Here is a 22,287-nt window from a genome sequence, read left to right as displayed (position 1 = left end):
GAAAAAGGGACTAAATTCGGAACAAATATTAGGTTTTGGGGTCGATTTTAAAATAAATATGAAAGAAGGGACCCCTTTGAATGCGCGCGCAACTGCAGAGGATCAAAAGGGTAATTTACCCAAACCCTTAAAACGACGTCGCAGGAGGTAGGATTAAATCACAAAACATGATGAATTTTGAGGCCAATTTGAAAGGAATAAGAAGCTAATTGCAAAACGTGTGAAAAGCGGAAGGACCGCGCGCGCAATTAGACCATCATGCGAAAACGCGCGGATCCTGAGGCGGGTCCAAGCCGGATCTCGGGTCGGGGTAGCTAAACGGCGCCGTTTTTGGCTTTAAACTGTTTTGCCCGGCCTATATAAACTAATTATTATTTTTTATTTCATTTCCTTTCTCCTATTCTAAAAAACTTCTAATCCTCTCTTCTCTCTCTGCAGGTACCAGAATCTAGCGAGGAGTGGGCCGGTCGCCGTCGTGTCATCCGCCGTGCCGGCCGTCACTCTGGCCACCGTACAGGGTGGCCGAAAATCGCCCGTGGGTAGATTTTTCTCCTTTTTATATTTTTTATTTATTTGATATATGTGTTGTTTTATTAAAAATGGGGATAATATATGTGAATAAATTCAAAAAGAAAAAAAAAGAAAATAGACCTTAGATTTGCTGTTTTCGGCTCTCTGGTCTCTGATATGGGGCTATTCCCTGCTTTTGATGTTGCTAAAGTCTCTGTTTTTTCTTGAAATCGAATGTTGTTCGCTTTTTATTTTCCAAAAGAACCCCCCTACAATGGTTTTTGATTTGGCTTTTTTATAGCCATTACATTTCTTTTTCTTTTAATATTTGTCTATTCTTCTGTTGTTGCTGCAGGCAAACGGTGGTGGAGCAGAGGCCACTTGCAGGCGTCGGTGGTGGATGGGGTGGGGAGCATGTGCTGACAGCTAGGGTTTCCTTAGCTTTTTCTTTTGTTGTGTGTGTGGGCATGGGTAGGTTTGGGGTTTTTGGCTTAGTGGGTTTAGAGGTTTTGGGCCCAAAATTGGGCTTGTACAGTAAGAGTACGTTTCGACGATTTAAAATTTAAAATTATAAATGTTAGGATTTACACTTACTTTGTTTAGACAAATAATTATTTTTGAAAAATTAGGTTAATAGAATTTTACAAATTAAAAATAATTATAATAAATTAAATTGTAATAAAAATATTCAATACTGAGTTATATTTGTAAAAGATATTATAAACAATTTTAATAAAATAAAATTTAAAAAATATATTATAATTAAATAAAAATAAATTTTGAAGTTTAAGTTTTTATCTTATAATAGGATCATGTGTAATAAATCAAATAAAATTAGGAGGAATTTTGAAAAACCTGGAATTTAAAAAAAGAATTTGAGCTATTAAAATACCCTCTTGATAGGTAGGGGTGAGTATTTGATCGAGTCGAGTCGGATTGAGTCGAATCAAGTCAAAAAATTTCGAGTTAGTCGAGTTGACGAATCCTATTTTAGCAACTGAACTCAATTTGAATTTTTTTAATCGAGTTATTATTTATACTTAATGTTACATTTACATGGATCAATTATTTAACTAGTAGAGGAAGTACAAACTTTTATATTAATTTTGAGTAAAGGAAAAAGAGAAAGTGGGACGATTCGGGAGGGAAAGTAAAACTACAAGGTAAACATTTATCAAAAGAACGTAGTTTTGCCTTTTAACTTGATAGTTTTAACTTTTAACTTTAGATAAAGTAAACATTTATCAAAACGACGCAGTTTTACCTTTTTTATTTAGATTTTCAAAATAACTTGAATTAAGTGTGAGCGTTGGGTCGAATCAAGTCAAATTGTTCGAGTTAAATTAGAAAAGTTAATAATGCCAAATTAAAATCTTGTTACAATATAACTATTTTTATGTTAGAGCACATAAATTTAAAACTATATATATTTGAAAACTTTTTTAAAGCATAATTAATAATAATAATAATAATAATAATAATAATAATAATAAGAAAATTATTTTATTTTCAAATTTTAGATTCCAAAATTATTATTTTATTTTCAATTTTTGAAATTTATTTTGATTTTTTTATAATTTTTGTTAAGAGAGACCAATTTGCTCATTTTTAAAATTGATAGGGACCAAAAGGGTACTTATACTAATCTATTATTCGAATTATTTAAGTTATTCGAATTGTAAAAATTCAACTTAACTCGAACTCGAAATTCAAAATTTCTTATTCGAGTTGACTCGAATAATTAGATTCGACTAACGTAAAATTTGAATTTTTTTTCGATTTTTTCGAATTGAATCGAATTTTGCTCACCCTTATTGATAAGTGACACTACAGGAAAATAGACTTTTAGCAGCGCTTTTTTTAGCCTTTAGCGGCGCTTTCTAAAACGCCGCCAAAAATGCCGCTATAGGTAACGCCACAAAACTTTGTGGCGTTTATTGAAAAAAAACGCCGCTAAAAGCCTTGACTTTTAGCGGCATTTGTGGGAAAAGCGCCGCTAAAAGCCTTGACTTTTAGCGGCATTTATTGGAAAAACGCCGCTAAAAGTCACGGCTTTTAGTGGCGCTTTTTCTACAAACGCCGCTAATTTTGACAGATTTGCAATATTTTTTTTACCAATATCCAGCCCTGCATTAAATTCCAACCAAATACAACAAATATAGTATAAAATGCAACCAAAAACAGCAAATTTAGCATAAAAATACAACCAAAAAATTAATTCTAAATGATACTTCAAATTTAACTAAAGATATATGATATAATTAATAAATAAAGTATAATTTAAAATATTTTTACAATACTGTTAAACGTGACAAAACTTAAAAACATTCTTACAATAAGAAAACTAATGTCTAAGATGGCGGCTTTTGCGATTGCTGAAACATATGCATCATCTGATGAAGCTGTAGCTGGAGGTCATCGTACTTTTTGCTTTGCTCTGCTACCATCGCTCGTGCCTCTGTCTCTCTCGCTGCAGCCGCTGCCTCCCTCTCTGCTGCCTCCGCTCTAAGTTGTTGCACCTAGTAAATGAGCTCGATAGAACTTTTTTCAAGTCTTTTTGAATTTTTTAAGATTCATCATACGTGGCGTTGTTACACCTAGGGAGGATCCATTATATCTTACAGCTCGATATAAGGCAACCCGTCAGGTTTCCAGCCTATATACTTTGAATCTTTAAAATATTTAAAAAAAGGTTGGAGAGAAGGTTAGCTATTGTTGTAATTTTAATGGACAAGCAAGCTACATGGTAATAAATATTCAATAGTAAATGAGCTCGATAGAACTTTTTTCAAGTCTTTTTGAATTTTTTAAGATTCATCATACGTGGCGTTGTTACACCTAGGGAGGATCCATTATATCTTACAGCTCGATATAAGGCAACCCGTCAGGTTCCCAGCCTATATACTTTGAATCTTTAAAATATTTAAAAAAAGGTTGGAGAGAAGGTCAGCTATTGTTGTAATTTTAATGGACAAGCAAGCTACATGGTAATAAAATTTATTCATACTTATTCATACTTAACAACATACGCAAAGGTTTCCAGTAGCAATGAGAAGAACATACGCATTGGAACTAGTAGCAAAGAGATCCAAAGGATAAGCAGAATAAGCAAATTAAAAAAATTAAAGACAACATAACAAGTCTCTAAGGATAAACAGCATAAGCAAATTAAAAAAAATAATCAAAGGACAGACTTGAAATAAGTTAAAAACATGATCCATTAATGATCCATTAAAAAACAAGTTAAAAACAAATTTAACAAATTAAATATACATACCTATTTGAAATTGTAATTACCTTGTAATTAGCTCATGGAATACATACCAAATATAATCTCCTAGAAATAAAGATTTAGCAAATTAAATATACATACCTCTTAAAAATTATAAATTGGATGGAAGAGTCAATTCTAGCAAATTAAATTACACCTGCAAACAATAAACAGCCATAAAATAAAAAATAATCTGACTCAAATATGCCTTTCAATAACATTATAGCATCAACCTAAATTATTAAATTGGTTGAGCTACGGTAACACCCTCAGCTTCTTAACAACACTTTTGCCAGTTCACTCTAGTTCAAAATTTATTAAAAAAAGGTAAATATTTAAAGGATCCTCACTACAGTAATGGCATCCTCCAGTCTAATTATCATCGAGATTCAAATTTAAGAAGAGATACTAAATCACTAACATAGATACTTGGAATTGCGATGTGTCCAGTAGAATATATTAAAAAATTAAAAAGAAAAAAAACACTCATCGCAATCTAAGCTTTATTGTCGAAAACTAGGTTCAAATGTGTTTCTCGATTAGTTCTTGAATTTTTTTTCACTAGAACTTTTAGGTGAAGAACAAAAAAAGATAAATATGTTTATAAAGGAAATAATATTTAATCTTTTTTTTGGATATTTTAGTTAAAAATTATATCGTGCCACAAAATGATTGGTTAAGGGAATTTCTTTAACAACAGAGATAAAATGGGTAAGTGGTATAGTTTAAGTACCACTTATGACAACAAAAAAGTTTAAATATCAATTTGGGAAAACAAGTATAGTTTAGTTATCATTTTGTGATTTAAGTATATATATTTTTTATATAAAAAATATAAAATGAAAAAAAAACACTTAAAACAAGTGAATTAATCATTATTCAATTGAGTTAAATCCATTTAACTCATCACAGAAGTCTAGGGTAATATGCTGGCAAATGGATAACCCCAATGTCATGATGTACAAATGGATAGCCCCACCTTCCTTCTTTTCCAGCCGGCAAGCAATTGATCCGACACAGATGTCACTGTAATATGCTGAGTTAGCATGCAAAAGAGTGATTGTTAGAACAAAATACTAATTTTTGGATAACACAGGCTATTCTCCAACTTACTCTCATCAGGTCTCAACTCATGTAGCAGCTATGTATAACAATCACATCATCTGTTACGTGAATATGCATGCGTCACCACAAACAATTTATTCCGAGCCATCAAATTGAATAAAAATAATTAATTACAGCTTTCTAACCATCAATGTGTAACATAGTAATTGATATCATATGATGAAGCCACTATGACAGAGACATTACAAACATGCTCTGCACATTCATAAGATCAGAGAACTAAAAGAGGATAGAGTTGCTCCAAACTTCAATTGAGTGTATTTCTTAGAGCATGACTTGAGGATTAAGGAGAAAATAAAACAAATATGCAGTTACGGTATCACTAATGACAGCCAACGATATGAGCAAATTATAAGCACCAATAGTATGTATACTGCCAAGCTTCAATGATATATACCAAAATAAAAAGAAAATGGCGAGGCATGCACATAATAAAATTGATAACAGCTGGCGAGACTTGTCATGAAAATGTATAATAAATTTGATTTGCCCAAATGTTTTTTTATATAGAAAAATGGTGAGTTGCTTACCGATTCACAATTATGAAGCGTGACTAATTTGTATTGGTGAAGTCTGTATAGCTCGCCAAGTTAAGAAGAAATACATATCTCTTGTCACACCGTGGTTAAAATTTTGAGAAATGTTTTCCACCAAAATAAAAATAAAAATTTGAGAAGTGTACCAGCTTTTTTGTGGGTTTCAAGAGTCATTTCAACTAATTTTAAAGATGGCAATTGGTCCACGTTTACCGTACTAATTATTAACCGAAGAAATTAAAGGGAAAAAATGGTGATTTAGACTATAATTCAACTTTTAAGATGGTAGAGAGCCATTAACTGTAGATTTAGTATTATGATAAAAAGATCTTAGAAGAAAATAATGAGAAATGAAAATATATATCATGGGGCTTGCGAAAAAAAGATTCTATGGTAAATAAACAATTTAATTAAATGCAAATTCACATTATTTTACCTAAAAAAGGTCGTAATTATTAATTATATCAATAGGTGCCCTCCAACGCAAGGCAGCAAATTTCAGAATCAGGAAGTCTTTAGCCAGGGTTTTTATGACTCTAAAGTTCGCCAGAAAACTTCAGGGATAGCTACTACCCGCTATTTAACAGTGTAAAAGCAATGCAGGATAAGGAAGGATGTATTAACGTTACACAATATGCAGAAGATCATGGAAGAAAAGGTGACTGGACCAGCTAAGATTGGTAACATAAATATTTGAGTGTAAGGCAGCACAAGCACAACAGCAGAAGCAAAGAGTGTTTTTGAGGCATGTTTTCATGAGGATGACTGGTGACACGCATTTTTAGAGTTTAATAAGCCCAGAATATTGACCATTGAAACCAAAACACAATAAATAGAGCAAGCAATTCAATATAGGTCGGGTTATCTAACCTAAACTATCTAATCCTACAAGGAATTGCTTCTACAAATGATCACATGAGAAAACACTGAACTGATAACTAAAAACATGTTTACGGTATCGAAGGTCACTCATGTGTAGGTTGTAGTTTCAAGACAGCCAAGTTCATCATTCAGTAACTTGAAACATCAAGGATAAAGTTTCTAGTCTTGGAGAATCTATACATATTAAACCATTTTCCAATCATGTATAATCAAATGCCAATATAAATCAAACTAGCCCATAAAAGGCCATCAATCTTCCGACTCAAAGAACCAAAAAGCCAAAATCAAACGCAGAAATCAAAACCAACAAAATAAATTCCCATAATAGGAAACTAACTACATACGCAGAGGGAAAGAGAACAACAATAAAATTCCCAATAGATGGCATATACTAAAGAACACAAAAGAAAAAAATATATAAATGTCAGCATGCTAAAGTCTAGGATTCAAAAGAACAAGTAAATAAGAGTACCTTGATTTGATGGACTCGCCAAAGGTAGCCTTCAATCGGGTTTGATTTCAAAATGAAATCCCTTAATCTTTATGCTTGCTGCAAAAATAAAACAGAAGTGAAATTGAAGTCGAAATGAAATAAAAAATAAACGGCTTGCTTGCTGTAATGAAATCAAAATGAAAGAATGAGCTTTGGGTTTGATTAGAAAATTATAATACCTGTCGATCGAAAAGAGAGAGGGAGACAGCAAATGGGTTTGATTTAGGGAAATTTTGGGGTTTTGGGGAACTATGATTTGGGAGAAAATGAGGGTTTCGGGGGAACTATGATTTAGGCAAATGGCTTAGTCAGAGAAAGGCTGAGAAAGAAAAGGGAATTGGGAAAGAAAAGGGAATCGGGGGAGAGAAATAGAAGTACAGGCTGAGAATGGCTGAGAAAGAGAGTGGAATCGGGAAAGAAGGGAATTGGGGGGGGGAGAGAAATAAAACGGCATCGTTTCAATCAAAACTAAAATTTAGCCGTTTTATTTAAAATAAATTACTTTTTGCGGCGTTTTTATCATAAACGCCGCTATTAATTGCCTTTTGCTATTGCTTGTCTTTTGCGGCGTTTTTATCATAAACGTCGCTAATTTTTTACTTTTTTATAATTTTTATATTGAATTTTTATATCTTTTATATTAATTTTAAATAATTTTTTTAAAAAATTTAACTAATATTTAAAATAATTAGATTAAATTTTAATTTTTTTATATATTTTTATATATCAAATTGTTTAGATTAAATATTTTTAAATATAAAAGCATTAATTGATTACATAAAATTTCATCATTTAACAAATTTCATCATAAAATGGAGATATGAGTTGGGATATTTAGAATTGTCTTTTTCTTATGTAAACCAGTGAATGTTAGAAAAGAAAGCTGCTTAAAATATTTCCATAACAAGTATAATATGTTGTTGGAGTTTCAACACACTTTAACCGGGTAAAGTAAGAATTTCAAACAGAGCACCAGCAGCAACGTATTATACCCGGGTAAAATATGAAGGAAAATTTTTTATTAATATATAAATTTAAAATATAAATTTATTAATATATATATAAAGTAAACTCAATCAAACAAGGAAAAGATAATAAATTCTTAAATATATAAATTTTTATTAAAACAGCTTTTCAGGAAAATATTTTTAGGAAATCCGCCAAACAACAGAAAATATTTTACACAGATTCATCCAAACACCAGAAAAGTAAATCATTTTCCAGAAATCATTTTTGAAGAAATTATTTTCCAGAAATCATTTTCCAGAAAACATTTTACCTGCAAACAAACGGAGCCTTAATATTATCTCTTTTACGAATATATAAGAAATTATTTAATATATAAATTAAAAAATACTAATTAACTAATCTAAACCTAAACCCCTAACTTTTATCCCCTAAACCCTAAATCATACAACATAACCCTTAAATCTATAACCCATAACCCCTAACCCACAACCCCTAACCCCTAACCCCTAACACCTAAACCTTAAACCCCAACCCTTAAACCATAAACTGTAAACCATAATCCATAAACCCATAATCCATAATCCATAATCCATAATCCATAAACCTTAAAATTGTAACTCTTATATTTTAAACCCTAAATCATATACGCTAAGCCATAAATCTTAAACTATAATGATAATTAATTCAATATTTTAAAATTTATTAAGACTATCTCTTTTACTATTATATAAGAATTTATTTAATATATAAATTAAAAAACAATAAGTCATATACCCAAAAAACTTTAAAATTATTTTAAATAACAGTATTTTAATTTTTTTCATTTTTAAAAATATTTTTCTATAATAAAAATTCGAAACACAATTAACTTTATGATTAAAATAACAATTAATTTTTATATAGACTTTTAAATTAATTTTTATATAAACTTTTAATAAATATACGAGTTAAATAATATTTTCTCACATAGGAGTGTTAAATCTTAAAAAGAAAAAGTAATTCTCTTAACATACTTTAACAAATTGAATACTAAACCACTTAATCTGTAAAAGCTAAAATATGAGATAAGTATTTGTACTTTTCGTAAAATTAAAATTTAGTCATTATATTTCTATTCTTAAGAATTTAATTCCTCTATGTTTCAAATTTCTGAATTTAAGTTTAATTATTAAAATTACTTTTTTTTATTATTATTAAATTCGTTAGGGATTTGGATGTCGAATTTGGGAATGGGTGATAATACTTTAGGGATTTAGGATGAGGAAGAAGGGGGAAATAGAACTAGGGAAAAATAGAGAAAATGTTAAGTGTATCTGGTGTGGGTAAAAAATATATAAGACAGATAAACGACGAAGTTTTGAACAAAATAATTTAACATTAGCGGCGTTTATAACCAAGCGCCGCTAAAAATGCACCTATTGCGTCATTTAGGGTTTTAAGGGTTATAGTTTAGTATTTAGGGTTTGTTAGGATTTAGGGGTTTACTATTTTAGGGGTTATAAAGCAGTGCTTATGATTTTTGGGGGGTTTAAGATTTTAAGAGTTATATGACTTTTAGCGGCGTTTTACCAAAAGCGCCGCTATTGCTCTGTCTTTTAGCGGCGTTTTACCAAAAGCGCCACTACTGCTCTGTCTTTTAGCGGCGTTTTACCAAAAGCGCCGCTAAAGCTCTATCTTTTAGCGGCGTTTTACCAAAAGCGCCGCTATTGCTCAGTTTTTAGCGGCGTTTTTGATAAAACGCCGCTATTGCTCTGTGTTTTATAATTTTTGCGGCATTTTTTGATAAAACGCCGCTAAAAACGCCGCTAAAGCCCTATTTTCCTGTAGTGTGATATTATCTAGAAAATTTAAAATTCCCCAATATATTTATCTAAACAAATAAATTCATTTTTAAAATTTTGAAAACCTTGATACTATCCTACAAATTCCTCACTTAAATACACCCTTAATATTAATTAATGTATTGTTTATAGTAATATTATTATATTAGTTATAAAAATAGATCTATTGACGAGTTAAATTAATCATTGGTCTAAACCAAATTATTTTACTATGGATAAAGACTACATAAATTCTGAGTTAGTCTAATTCATATTTCATGATAAAAATTAATTATAATATATATAATATTATCTACAAATAGTAAATTTATTATTTTTAAATTTGATGGTGATTTTAAAATATACATTTGAGGTACTACTAGTAAAATTTAGTTAATTAAAAAACTTCACAAATTTAATTAATTATTATCTTATTTTGTTTCATAATTTTTATTATTTTGTTAACGTAATACGAATGAGCTTTTTTTTTACTTTTATTTAGTGTATTCTAATATTAATTATCATTATATGTTTTAAAGTTATTTTCCATAATACATTTTTTTAAGGTTATCTCAATACTCACAAATGTTGAGTTTGATGCATATCAAATCACAACACTAAAACGTGTTGTGAATAGCAAGACGTAATACTTTTAAAGCCCGTGAAAGTTGATTTCAAGGTTAGAGGGTATTTATTTGGCTGTTGGCCTTACCAACCTAGTTAAACCTAGTGGAAGTCAACTCCATATATGCTGACTTTCACTCTGTAAATACTTACTCCCGTTCCTCCTTTCTTCTTATCCGAACTCTCCAACTCTCTCAAGCTCTCAAACTCTCCACAACTCTCTAAAAAAACTTGCCATTTCTTTCTTATTTTCAGGGGGGATGGTGGAACACATTACCAACCACTCCGTCAATGTGGTGCAATCTTTAACTTAATTCTTTCTTTTTCTTTTTTTTTTCTTTTTTTTTTGCAAAAACATTTTTATGATTTTTTAAATTTAATGCAATTGCTTTGTGATTTTATTAACATTTAGTAGATCTATGGATTCAACATAATTTACATTTCCTAAAGTCTGATTATTATATCAAAGAACGCTTGAAAGAGACTGATTTATATGTGACATATATGATGACAAAGCTGAAAACCATTACGAATATGATTGTCACCTAGGTGGAAAGATAGAAGCAGAAAACATTTATATTCCATCTTTCATGCAGGGAAATAACCATTACAGTTGAATATGTCACTTTACTAATCAATCTTCCAATAGATGGAGAGGCAATAGCCACAACTAGTGGCATCGATCTAGAGTATGAGTGTGGTTGATTGTTGGGTGTCGTGCCGTCAAAGGAGAAACCAAATAATGATTTAGATGGGTTTCAAGTGCCGCCCACCCTAGTCAATCATGAAGGGATTGTATATTTTTCTATTAAAATAAGTTTTTTGTTCAATTAAGATTCTTGTGATTTTCTCTCTAAATAGAGACCATTGGTTAGGCCAAAACACACCTTAACACTTCACTAAGCGTTAACACTCTATCAAAATTCAATAAGATTTATTTTTTTAAATAAATTCCAAATTTAGGGAGAGTTCGCTTTTTGGTTTCTAGCCTTTAAGAGATATTAATATTCCCATTGAGTATTAATATGAAGTTTTCATTGTGCTCACTAGTTCGTGAATTAGAGCTCACACTCTAAGCAACCAAATGTTTGAGAATAACGGAGAAGATTATGTTAGACAAAAGACGAGAAACATATTTTATTGCCTATTCCAAAACAAAGACACGAATTTAGTAATGAATTTATTGCTATAAATAACACAACCTGTAATAGCCTAAATTTTCAGTGGTGTCAGAACAGTGATTCGAGATCACTAAATCCGAAAAATGAGTAGAAAATATTAATAATTTAGTGAATATAAGTTAAGTGTGAAGTTAGGAAAATTTTTGAAATAGCGAATAGTGTACTAGAAATAAAAATTTTAAAAAATTAGAATCGGAATGAGATATCGAGAGTTTGAAAATTTAAAAATGAGCCATAAATATTTTTATAAATATTTATGGAGTGTTAATAAGTTAGTATTAAAGTTTCGTTAAGAAATTTTAAAGTTTCGATAGTTAATTGAATAAAAAGGATTAAATTGTAACAAATGTAAAATTATGAGAAATGATTAAATAGCTTAAATGATAAAAGAAAGAGGGTTTAGAAGGCAAATAGACCCAAGGTCTATTTGGGCTGGACGGCAAGCTGCATGAAATCAGCAGGAAAATTGATGAATTAAGGGAAAAATTGGAATATTGCAAAATTTACTTAATAAACTAGGACTAAAGTGGAATTATCTAGAATTCTCATTATTTTTCTGCATTATCATCAGCAAAAACACCATAGAAGGGTTTTATTAAGCTTTTTTTTCATATTTTTACTGCAAGTAAGTTCAATTCTTGATTATTTCTTGAAATTTTTGTGTTTTTATGACTTTTACAACTAGGTCCACTTGTTGAATTCATTAGTTTTTGATTCTATGAAAGAAATTGGAAGTTTTTATGAATATGTGTTGGAAGTATATGATGATTTAGCATGGAATTAGAGTTTTAAATTGTTTATATGCTGATTTTATTGAAAGAATTGAATAGAAAGTGAATGTTTGGGACCTAATGTTGAAAGAGTTTGAAGTTAGAGTTTTATGTGGAAATTATGAATTTAAATAATTGTGAAATAACTTATAATGTCTAGGTAAAGCATTAATTGGGAAAATTAGCTTCATTGAGGGATTAATTGAGCAAGGACTGAATTGTATGAACTGTGAAATTTGGGGCAAAAATTGAAATCAACATTTGCACTAAAACAGTTTTGGACAACAGCAGTAGTCTAACTTTGAAAAATCACCATAAATTTTAGAAATCAAATTAAAAGATGAAAAAAACATGAAATTAAATCTTATTGAGTCTAGTTTCTCATAGAAGAAACAGTGTAAGCTACAGAATTGTAGATCATGAGATATAATAGATTTTGTGAGACAATGTCAGAATGATTTTGGGTTCCCCTGTTCTGATTTTGGAAAATTATAAAAAATTGGATAAAAATAATTAGGGGCTTAAATTTATATTTTTAAATTACTTAATGAGTCTATTTTCAATAGAAACAAACATGGACATCATCTGAATTCTGTACGAAGAGATAATTAATTTTTAGTGAAGAAGGGTCGGAATTTTCAGACAGCAGAACAGGGGTGACTTTAAAGAATAAACTGTACTTATTGGCTAAACCAAAAATTCTAAAAATTTTATGATAAGAATATATATGAGTCTAGTTTCAGAAAAAATTAGTGGATCCTAATTTGGAGTTCTGTAGCTAAAGATAAAAATAATTTAGTGACTATGGCACTGATGGACAGCATTGGAATATACATAAGTAAATAATGAAATTATAGATAATATTACTTATAAGCGGGTTGAAGATGAAGTCAATACTGATAAGTGAATGATTTTTACAATGATAGATCGAGAACCTGAAGCAAGTCGAGGAAAATAAAAAGTAGCTGATTAGTCCCTGAACTTTCACTAATTTTGCAAATCGACCTAGGTAAGTTCATATGGTTGCAGTTTAATGATTATATGTTAATTTTATGAATTATATAATGTAATATGTATGATGAAATATATTTATTGATAAATAGAGAATAAAATAACAATACGAAAATCGAATAAATGATTAAATTGAGCGGAATGTCGGATTTGAGTACTTCTGATCAGTGACAAGTGATAAGTGGTAGCCTCAGCTACACTTATCTGAGCAGTGATAAGTGACAAGCGACAAGTGACAAGTGATAAGTGGTAGCTTTAGTTACACTTATCTGATTAGTGACAAGTGGTAAGTGATAAGTAGTAGTTTTAGCTACACTTATCTGATTAGTGACAAGTGATACATGTGATCAGTGTAAGACCGTGGCAGGACTATGACTTCAAAAGGTGATAAGTGATCATACGCAAGACCATAGTTATACTATGGCAAAGTGAAAGTGAAGTACTCAATTTTCCGTAACCATTCCCTAATTTGGTTAAAGAATGATATGTGACAAATGGGCCCAAAGGAATTAAAGGAAATGGATAAGTAGTAGTAAGTTTATACAAGGGAACTCACCAATGGCTGTGGTTGACAGGTGAACTTAATAATTGTGTATATTGTATAAGTGTATAAATATTTGGTAAGATTTATGTTTTATGCCTATGAACTTACTAAGCTTCTATAAGCTTACATGAGTGTAATCAATGTCTCTTGTAGATTGACGTGGAAGTATATAGAGGATCGGATCAACACAGAGGATCACACTATCCAGATTATCTCCGGTAGCTTTTGTAAATTTCTTTTTGATTTATATGGCATGTATAAGGTTTGATGATTATATAAATACTAAGACTTGTTTAAGAAATATACATTAAAGTAAAGAATGATAAATATGTTAAATAGTATAATTATAATAGTAGTATAATTTGGTATCAAAAAAAAAACTTTGGGATTTTGTGAAAAATTCCCTATGGTTTCGATTTAATTCTGGTTTGGTCTCGAAGTATGTTTTGGGCTTTGGAGGCCCATCTAAAGGACGCCATGACATGTTTTAGTAAATGAAATTTAACTTGTATTAATGGAAAATTAATTCGGTAAACTCCGGTAATGCCTCCTACCCTATTCCGGCGATGAATACGGGTAAGGGGTGTTACACAACCACTTGATATTTAGAATAAATAAATAAATTTTCCGCTATGCAACAAAAATATTTTCCAAGTTGATTTTTTCCAACACAACTTATTGTCCAAGTGAGTCCTCGTACCATGTTGGCGAGGGATTTAGTTATCAAAATTTCCCTTCATCATTGTTTGTGACTTTGGTGATGAAAATGACATAAAAGAATCCAAAGTTTACATAGCTCTTCAGTTAAATGAGCTCAACCACACACCTCAGCCTCTGCATCCCTTATATCATTTATCTTCGATATGGTAATCGGGTGCATAGTTCGAGTTCTTTGTAACGTCGCTTGAAACAAATGATGAGGGAGACAATGATGTGTCGATCCAAGATCTACCATGACGAAATTCTATCTCAAAATCGACATCCACCGAATTGTGGAACTCATCCACCATGTCGGCGTTACTAATGCAATCTTTTTTTATTCAATTTATAAAACTTTTTGTAAATTTTAACATTTTTTGTATTGATATTCTTGTTATTTGTATTTGCATTTACTTAGCGACTTTTGAAATTGTTGAGTTAGGTTTTTTGCATGCAACAATAAAGGAGATAGAATATTTTCGAAGTAAATAAGGATGACACATTCTAGGCTTTCTAGCACTAATATTAATAATAATAATAATGGTTGAAATGTATTATATAGTTAAATTGTAAATCCACGAAGTTCAAATTTAAATGCAATATCATAATCAATGCATATGGGAGAAAATATAACAATTTATAAAAAATGAATATCAATATGATATATGTGCGTGTGCGCGCGTGTGCATATCAATAACATCGTAATCAAGTGATGCTTTCTTCTTAAATTGGAGGACCTAATTGTGGTTGGAAAAATTAAACCTAATTGAGATGAAAATGGGGAATGGATTGCAAACTAAAAGGCATTTGACTTTGAGCGAGAGCACCTCGACACCAATAATGAGATGAATTAGAAATAGACGTATATATATTTTGCTTAGCACCTGTTTCTCATATTTTGTATTGATATTAATAATGAAGGAATCTACCAAACTGAATGATTTAAGACTAGCATCACTTGAGGCCAATTGTAGATGAAGCAATAGTCCCTTTTCCTATTCCTTACAAATGGTATATGCAGAGAACCCAATAGTAAATCGTGAACCAACAAAAAGTAATTCATGGATTAAAAAATATTTATTGAACAATATGATTTTGTAAAGGGTTTAGAGTTCTCTAGGAATGTTGAATACAACTTGCACCAGGTTGGGTTGTATTTATAGCTCTTTGTATCAAAGAAATCGACAGCCTTAGATGTCACCTACAAAAAAAAAGTGAATTTAGCATCCATGTATGTCTAATTCATTGAATTTCATTTCAATATATAGTAGACAATAAACTCATTATCCATGGCTGTCAAGTTCATTGAGTTGTCATTTTAACATGTGGTAAACAATAAACTTGACATCTATAGGTGTCGTGTTTTTGGTATTTTTTAGTGCTAAAGATTCTTGAAACCCTAACCCTAATAAGAGCAAGTGATTTGATATTGAAGAGAGCTGAATTCAGTCTTTTTTTTTACCTAACTGAGATTCTTGATAGATGTCTAGATTAATTACCTTTTCAATAGTGATAAAGATATTGAATTTAAATTTCTTTATGATGTAGTATTAATTAAGGTAAACAAAATTGATCACATAGAACACAATTTACCAAATCATTGGATTTTTTATCAATTGCTCTTTGTATCGATACCAAATCGTTATTCTAGTATATTGTATGGTCATGATGCCTAAAACACCTATTAAATTACATAATGTTAGTAAAAATATAAAACTCTTAGAAAGTAATGGATTTGAGGGATTAGAGTTTTACTCTTACCTTCTAACTAAAAGGAAACTAGAGGTTTAGAAGGAATTGGCACAATGAATGAAAGTTGATACCACCCTACGATTGTAAAATCATAAGGCCGTTTTACAACACCTTGCATAGGCAAGCTGATCGCGTGATTTCGTGATAGGTTTTAAATATTTATAATTACTCATTCTTGAAACTGACTATTATCGCGATGTAGGCAAGTGTACCTATCGAAAAGTAGTATAGTTTTAGCAAGACCGGATTGTCGAACCCAAATGAACTAAAAGTACCAGTAATGACTGTCTTTTTATTATCTAGCCTAAGAATAAAGAGGTTTTTGTTTTAACTAACTAATTATCTAAACTAAGAACTCACAAACAATAGAATTGGGAATTTGCTTTTAGGAAAATCGATTGAATGAAGGCAATACCTAAGGAAAAATCCACCTAGACTGTACTTGTTATTCTGGCTCCGAATCGAATGATTTATTCATTTAACTTATTCCGTAGAGATCCCTAAGTTATGTTATTATCCCTATTCAAGACTGATAACGTCTAATCCCTAGATTGAATAACTGAGACTTTTCTCTAATTAACACTTTAGGTTGCATTAACTCGATTTATGGATCCCCTTATTAGGTTTCACCCAAATCCGGCAAAATCTTGTCACCCTATGTCTAGGCGCGCAATCAACTCCGCTTAATTATGACAAATGTACTCTTAAACAGGGTCTATTCCTCCTCTGAATAAGAGCTTATCTTGAATCAGTATCCTGGGATATCAAAACAAGAATTAAGAACACATAATTAAGAACAAGTTAAATATTTATCATACGATTCAGAAAATAATAACAAGATTCGTCTTAGGTTTCATTCCCCTTAGGTATTTAGAGGTTTTAGTTCATAACTAAACAAGAAAACATCTCAGAATAATAAAGAATACAAAACATAAAGAAAACCCAAAACTCCTAAAGGGAAATTGAGGAGAGATCTTCAGTCTTGATGATGAATCCGACTTCTGAAATGGATCAATCAGCTTTCTTGGGGTAATTCCTTGCCCCCTATTCTCTGTGTCCATTTTCTTCCTCCTCTAGGGTGTATTTATAGGCTTTGGAATACCTAAGAGCTCTCAAAATTAGCCTTTTCCGAATTGGACTCAACTTGAGCTCGGCAGGGACACGCCCGTGTGACACGCCCGTGTACGATTACTTCAGGTCGTGCTCGAGCCTACCAAATTGACATGGCCGTGTGGTCCACCCGTGTGAGGAGCTCCAGGCCGTGTTGATTTTTTACTTTGGCCTATTTTCTCCGTTTTTGGCCCGTTTCTCGTTCTTTTCTCTTTCTTTGCTCTCCTAGGTATAAAACATGAAATTAAAGCATTAGGAGCATCGAATTCACCAATTCTAATGGAAAATCATCCATAAAATGCGTTAAACATGAGGTAAAAATATGTATAAATTACGGTTTATCAAATACCCCCACGCTTAAGCATTTGCTTGTCCTCAAGCAAAATTCTCAACTCATAATCAAAATAAATTCTTCTCAGCTTATAATTTCTATCAATAATATCTCAAATTAATCCATAGGTAATCATACAATGAGAATTCAACTAAAATAACATAAAAGTTTCAAACATTTGAAGTTGAGAATTTTATTCAGAAAACATAGGTGTCTCCCCTCATCTAAGTAATTATCTTCGATTCAGAATATCACATAGTTTCACATCCTTACTAAAGAATCACTCGAGGTGTTTAAGGACAATAAGTGAAGCACTCAATAGTCAATAATAAAAGGTCATTACTAGAGGCTTGCATGAGAATCAAATCTCCACGACTATAATTTAAGATGATACATCAATCAAAAGGTCTTTAGAGGGTTGTAATGAGGCTTGGTTAGGGGTGTGGTCACAAGCTGAAAGAAAGGGTTAGAATCGAGATTGAATTGGAAAATTGCCTAACTAGAAAAAGAGTTAATCATCACTTGCGTACAATAGAGCTTCTTTTCAGAATATGGAATTACTAATGTGTATACATTTTTTTTAAGAACAAGTTAAATAACATAGACTAACTATTAAGAACAAGACATAGCTAAGCAATTTGTTCAACTCAAATCTTGACAAAAATAGGGATTAATTTAGGGGATTTCAACAATAATAGGTTAAGGGTTAATATTAAGGGTAATACAAGAAATGGCTTGTTAGGTTCAAGGGAGTTTACTAGGGGTTAATCGTAGGGGTAGGCTTTTCATGGCATGAGTGGGTTAATCCTAAGTGCCTTAATCATTTTGACATATCAAATCAAATGGTGTAGTCTTGACATGCATAATCAAGCAAGTTCTAGAATAACAGTTCAATACTGACGCACTCTAAGCAATAATAAAAGTGAGCATGAAAGAATCAATAGATGCTCAAAAGGCTCAAAAATCTCACAAAAATTATGGCTTTTTGATGTTTAAAACTTGTGAATTCCAACTCAAAGTAATACCTAAACTTTGGGGAAACAACCTAAGATTTTAAATTCTTAAAAAGCAACTTATCATGCTTGATTCTCTAATGTCTTGAAGTTTAAACAATCAATGCATAAATCCCTATGTTTTAATTCAAGATATATCAACAAAAATCATAAATCAATCAAAATTTATCCTAAATATAATATGAGAGCTTTTCAAGAGAACAAGGTAGTCATTCAGGGATTTTTCTGATAATGAAATAAATATCCCCCCACACTTAAGACGTACATTGTCCTCAATGTACAAAGATAGATATTAGAGTATAAAAATAAGATATGAAGAGAAGTGAAACTTAGTGTATGATGAATTCCTTGAATTGGAGGTTTGAAGAGTAATTAGTTCGAGAGTGGAGGAGGATACTCCGGCGATCGTAGAAGTTCATTAGTCCATAAGTCCTGTGCCAAAAGAATATTATATCTAGTGGTAGCTATGGTCTTGGTCGATTAAGACATGGCAGTCGTGGAGAACCTTTCCCGGTGGAGTTTTTAGTTTCTATGCGATGATGAGCTGAGGAGCTCTATATAACTGTGATAAAATCAGGAATTTTTTTGGGATACTAGGAAGAAGAATTACTCATAAAGAAATAACCAAAATTGATAATTAAAAATAAAATTCTAAGATCAACTAAAATTAAAAATAAAAAGTAGTTGTAATAAAATTGAAAAACATAAAATAATAAATAAATGTTTTTAAACATCTTCATCGCTGGATGGTTTGCGAGGTGGAACTGGCGATGAAATGTGGAGGTGCTGACAAATCTGCTGTAGAATAACATCAATGTTGTCAAAACGTTGAAAACACTATTGCTCGAATCGAGTGAGGCTGATAAACCGTAAATTATACATATTTTTACCCCATGTTTAATGCATTTTATAGATGATTTCTCATTATAATTGGTGAATTCGATGCTCCTAATGCTTTAATTTCATGTTTTGTACTCAGGAGAGCACCAAGACTCAAAAGGAGCCAAAAACGAGCCAAAAAGGGACAAAACGGACCAAATCGAGAAGATGACACGACCTAAGCCTTGCCACACAGGCAGCTCACACGCCCGTGTCTTTTGAGGGTGTCGACCAAGGCTTTCACGATTCACACGGCCTGGCCATTGACCCACATGGCCCTGTTCAATTTAATGGATCGAACACGGCCTGGCAATCACGTCACATGGCCGTGTCACATGGGCGTGTCCCTGCTGAGCCCGAGTTAAGTCCAATTCGAAAAAGGCCACTTTGGAGGGTTTCTAGGCAGTCCAAAGCCTATAAATACACACTAGAGGAGGAGAAAATGGGAGATGGAGAAGAGGGGTAAGGAATTACCCCAAGGAAGCCGATTGATCCATCTCAGAAGCCGGATTCATCATCAAGACTGAAGATCTCTCCTCAATTCCCCTTCATGAAGTTTGGGTTTTCTTTATGTTTTGTATTTTTTATTCTTCTGGGATGTTTTCTTATTTAGTTATTAACTAAATCCCCTAAATACCTAGGGGGAATGAAACCTAAAATGAATCTTGTTATTATTTTCTGAATCGTATGATAAATATTTAACTTGTTCTTAATTATGTGTTCTTAATTCTTGCTTTGATATCCCAGGATACTGATTCAAGACATACTCTTATTCAGAGGAGGAATAGACCCTATCTAAGAGTACATTTGCCATAATTAAGCAGAGTTGATTGCGCGCCTAGAAATAGGGTGACAAGATTTTTCTGGATTAGGGTGAAACCTAATAAGGGGATCCATAGATCGAGTTAATGCAACCCTAGAGTGTTAATTAGAGAAAAGTCTCGGTTATTCAATCTAGGGATCAGATGTTATTAGTCTTGAATAGGGATAATAACATAACTTAGGGATATCTACGGAACAAGTTGAATGAATAAATCGTCCGATTCGGAGCTAGAATAACAAGTACAGTCTAGGTAGATTTTTCCTTAGGTATTGTCTCAAGTCAATCGATTTTCCCAAAAGCAATTCCCCAATTCTTTTCGCTGTGCGTTCTTAGTTTAAATAATTAGTTAATTAAAACAAACCTGTTTATTCTTAGGCTAGATAATAAAAAGATAGTTATTACTAGTACTTTTGGTTCCCTTGGGAACGATATCCCGGTCTTGCCATTACTATACTATTGTTCGATAAGTACGCTTGCCTTTTCGTCGTGATAATTGTTAGTCTAAGTTTGATTTTCATTATAAATATTTATTACTTGTTACGAATCACGCGATCAAGTTTTTGGCACCGTTGCTGGGGAACTGAAATATTAGGAACACTAAATTTTTATTACTTTAGCCCTTTATTTTTCTTGCAATTTTATTTTATTTTATTATTTTTAATATACTTTTTCTCTCTTGGCAGTTTTTTTTATAGTTTATGACTAGAAGAAACTCGTCAGGACCATTAGTCTTTGACGAAGAAATCGATCATACAATTCACAAAAATCAAAGAGAAATAAGGCGTAGTTTACGCTACACGAAGAACAAGTGAGAAAACGATACTTAAAACCCAACCGACGAGATGGCTGAAAACCTAGGCGATCAGCTGCCTCCTGAAATTGCAGCTAATCAAAATCCTACTCCACGTACTATGTATGACTATGCTAAACCTTCTTTAACAAGAACTGAGTCTAGTATAGTTAGACCTGCTATTGCTGCAAATAATTTCGAACTAAAACCTAACACAATTCAGATGATACAGCAGTTTGTTCAGTTTGATGGTTTGCAGGATGAGGATCCCAACACGCATTTGGTGAATTTTCTTGAATTTTGCGATATATTCAAAATCAATGGCATTTTTGATGATACCATTCGTCTTCGGTTATTTCCCTTTTCACTGAGAAACAAAGCTAAATAGTGGTTGAACTCGTTACCACGATGGTCTATCACTACTTGGGAACAAATGACCGAAAAGTTTTTACTAAATTATTTTCCGCCGGCTATAACGGCTAAATTACGTAATGATATCTCTTCTTTTGTGTAGATGGATTTAGAAACACTTTAGGATGTATGGGAGAGATACAAGGACTTACTGAGAAGGTGCCCTCACCATGGGTTACCACTCAAGTTCAAACGTTCTACAATGGTGTGAATCCCTCGACAAGACAAATGATTGACGCAGTTGCTGGCGGAACCATCAATAATAAAACACTGGAAAATGCCTACGAATTCATAGAGGAGATGTCACTGAACAACTATCAGTGGCAAGTTATGAGGACAAAGCCAACGAAAATAGCCGGCGTTTATAACCTCGATTCAGTTACCACGCTCTCTAATCAGGTAGAACTTCTAAATAAAAAGATTGACGGTTTACTTAGTTCTACGCAGGTACATTCAGTATTGAGGTGTGACTCAAGCGGAGGAGGTGTGCATACATAATATCAATCATTTAATCTTACAACCGAAGAGGAACAAGTCAACTATATGGGTAATAATAACTTTAGATCTCAAAATAATCCATACAGTAATACTTATAATGCAGGTTGGAGGAACCACCCAAATTTTTCCTGGAGAGGTCAAGAAAATCCAAAGCCACAAAATCTTCAGGGTTTTCAGCAGCCACCTTATCAACAAGAGAAAAAACCAAACCTTGAAGAGATGCTTTCTAAATTTATCTCAGTGTC

At 31.9% G+C, this 22,287-nt stretch overlaps 1 long non-coding RNA gene and 1 other non-coding gene across 7 annotated transcripts; both read right to left on the bottom strand.

Moving 5' to 3' along the window:
• Positions 1–2,724: 2,724 nt before the first annotated feature.
• LOC121232175 (uncharacterized) lies at positions 2,725–7,281 on the bottom strand. 6 transcript variants are annotated; one of them, XR_005930413.1, is made up of 5 exons: positions 6,997–7,281; positions 6,797–6,874; positions 4,761–4,817; positions 3,884–3,938; positions 2,725–3,181 (listed from the first exon to the last, which is right to left on the bottom strand). It is a non-coding gene; the product is annotated as an uncharacterized lncRNA (long non-coding RNA). The 6 variants fall into 6 exon arrangements; XR_005930415.1 differs by having other exon boundaries at positions 2,751–3,063; positions 6,997–7,246; XR_005930410.1 differs by having other exon boundaries at positions 2,779–3,422; positions 6,997–7,246.
• Positions 7,282–21,614: 14,333 nt separating this feature from the next.
• On the bottom strand, positions 21,615–21,721 carry LOC121204403 (small nucleolar RNA R71). Its single transcript, XR_005899328.1, has one exon. It is a non-coding gene; the product is annotated as a small nucleolar RNA R71 (small nucleolar RNA).
• Between the last annotated feature and the right edge of the window lie 566 nt (positions 21,722–22,287).

This window comes from Gossypium hirsutum, chromosome A07 (genome assembly GCF_007990345.1).
Source record: "Gossypium hirsutum isolate 1008001.06 chromosome A07, Gossypium_hirsutum_v2.1, whole genome shotgun sequence".
NCBI classification, from domain to species: domain Eukaryota; kingdom Viridiplantae; phylum Streptophyta; class Magnoliopsida; order Malvales; family Malvaceae; genus Gossypium; species Gossypium hirsutum.
Note: the sequence above shows the minus strand (reverse complement) of the source record. Positions and strands in the feature narration are given on the sequence as shown.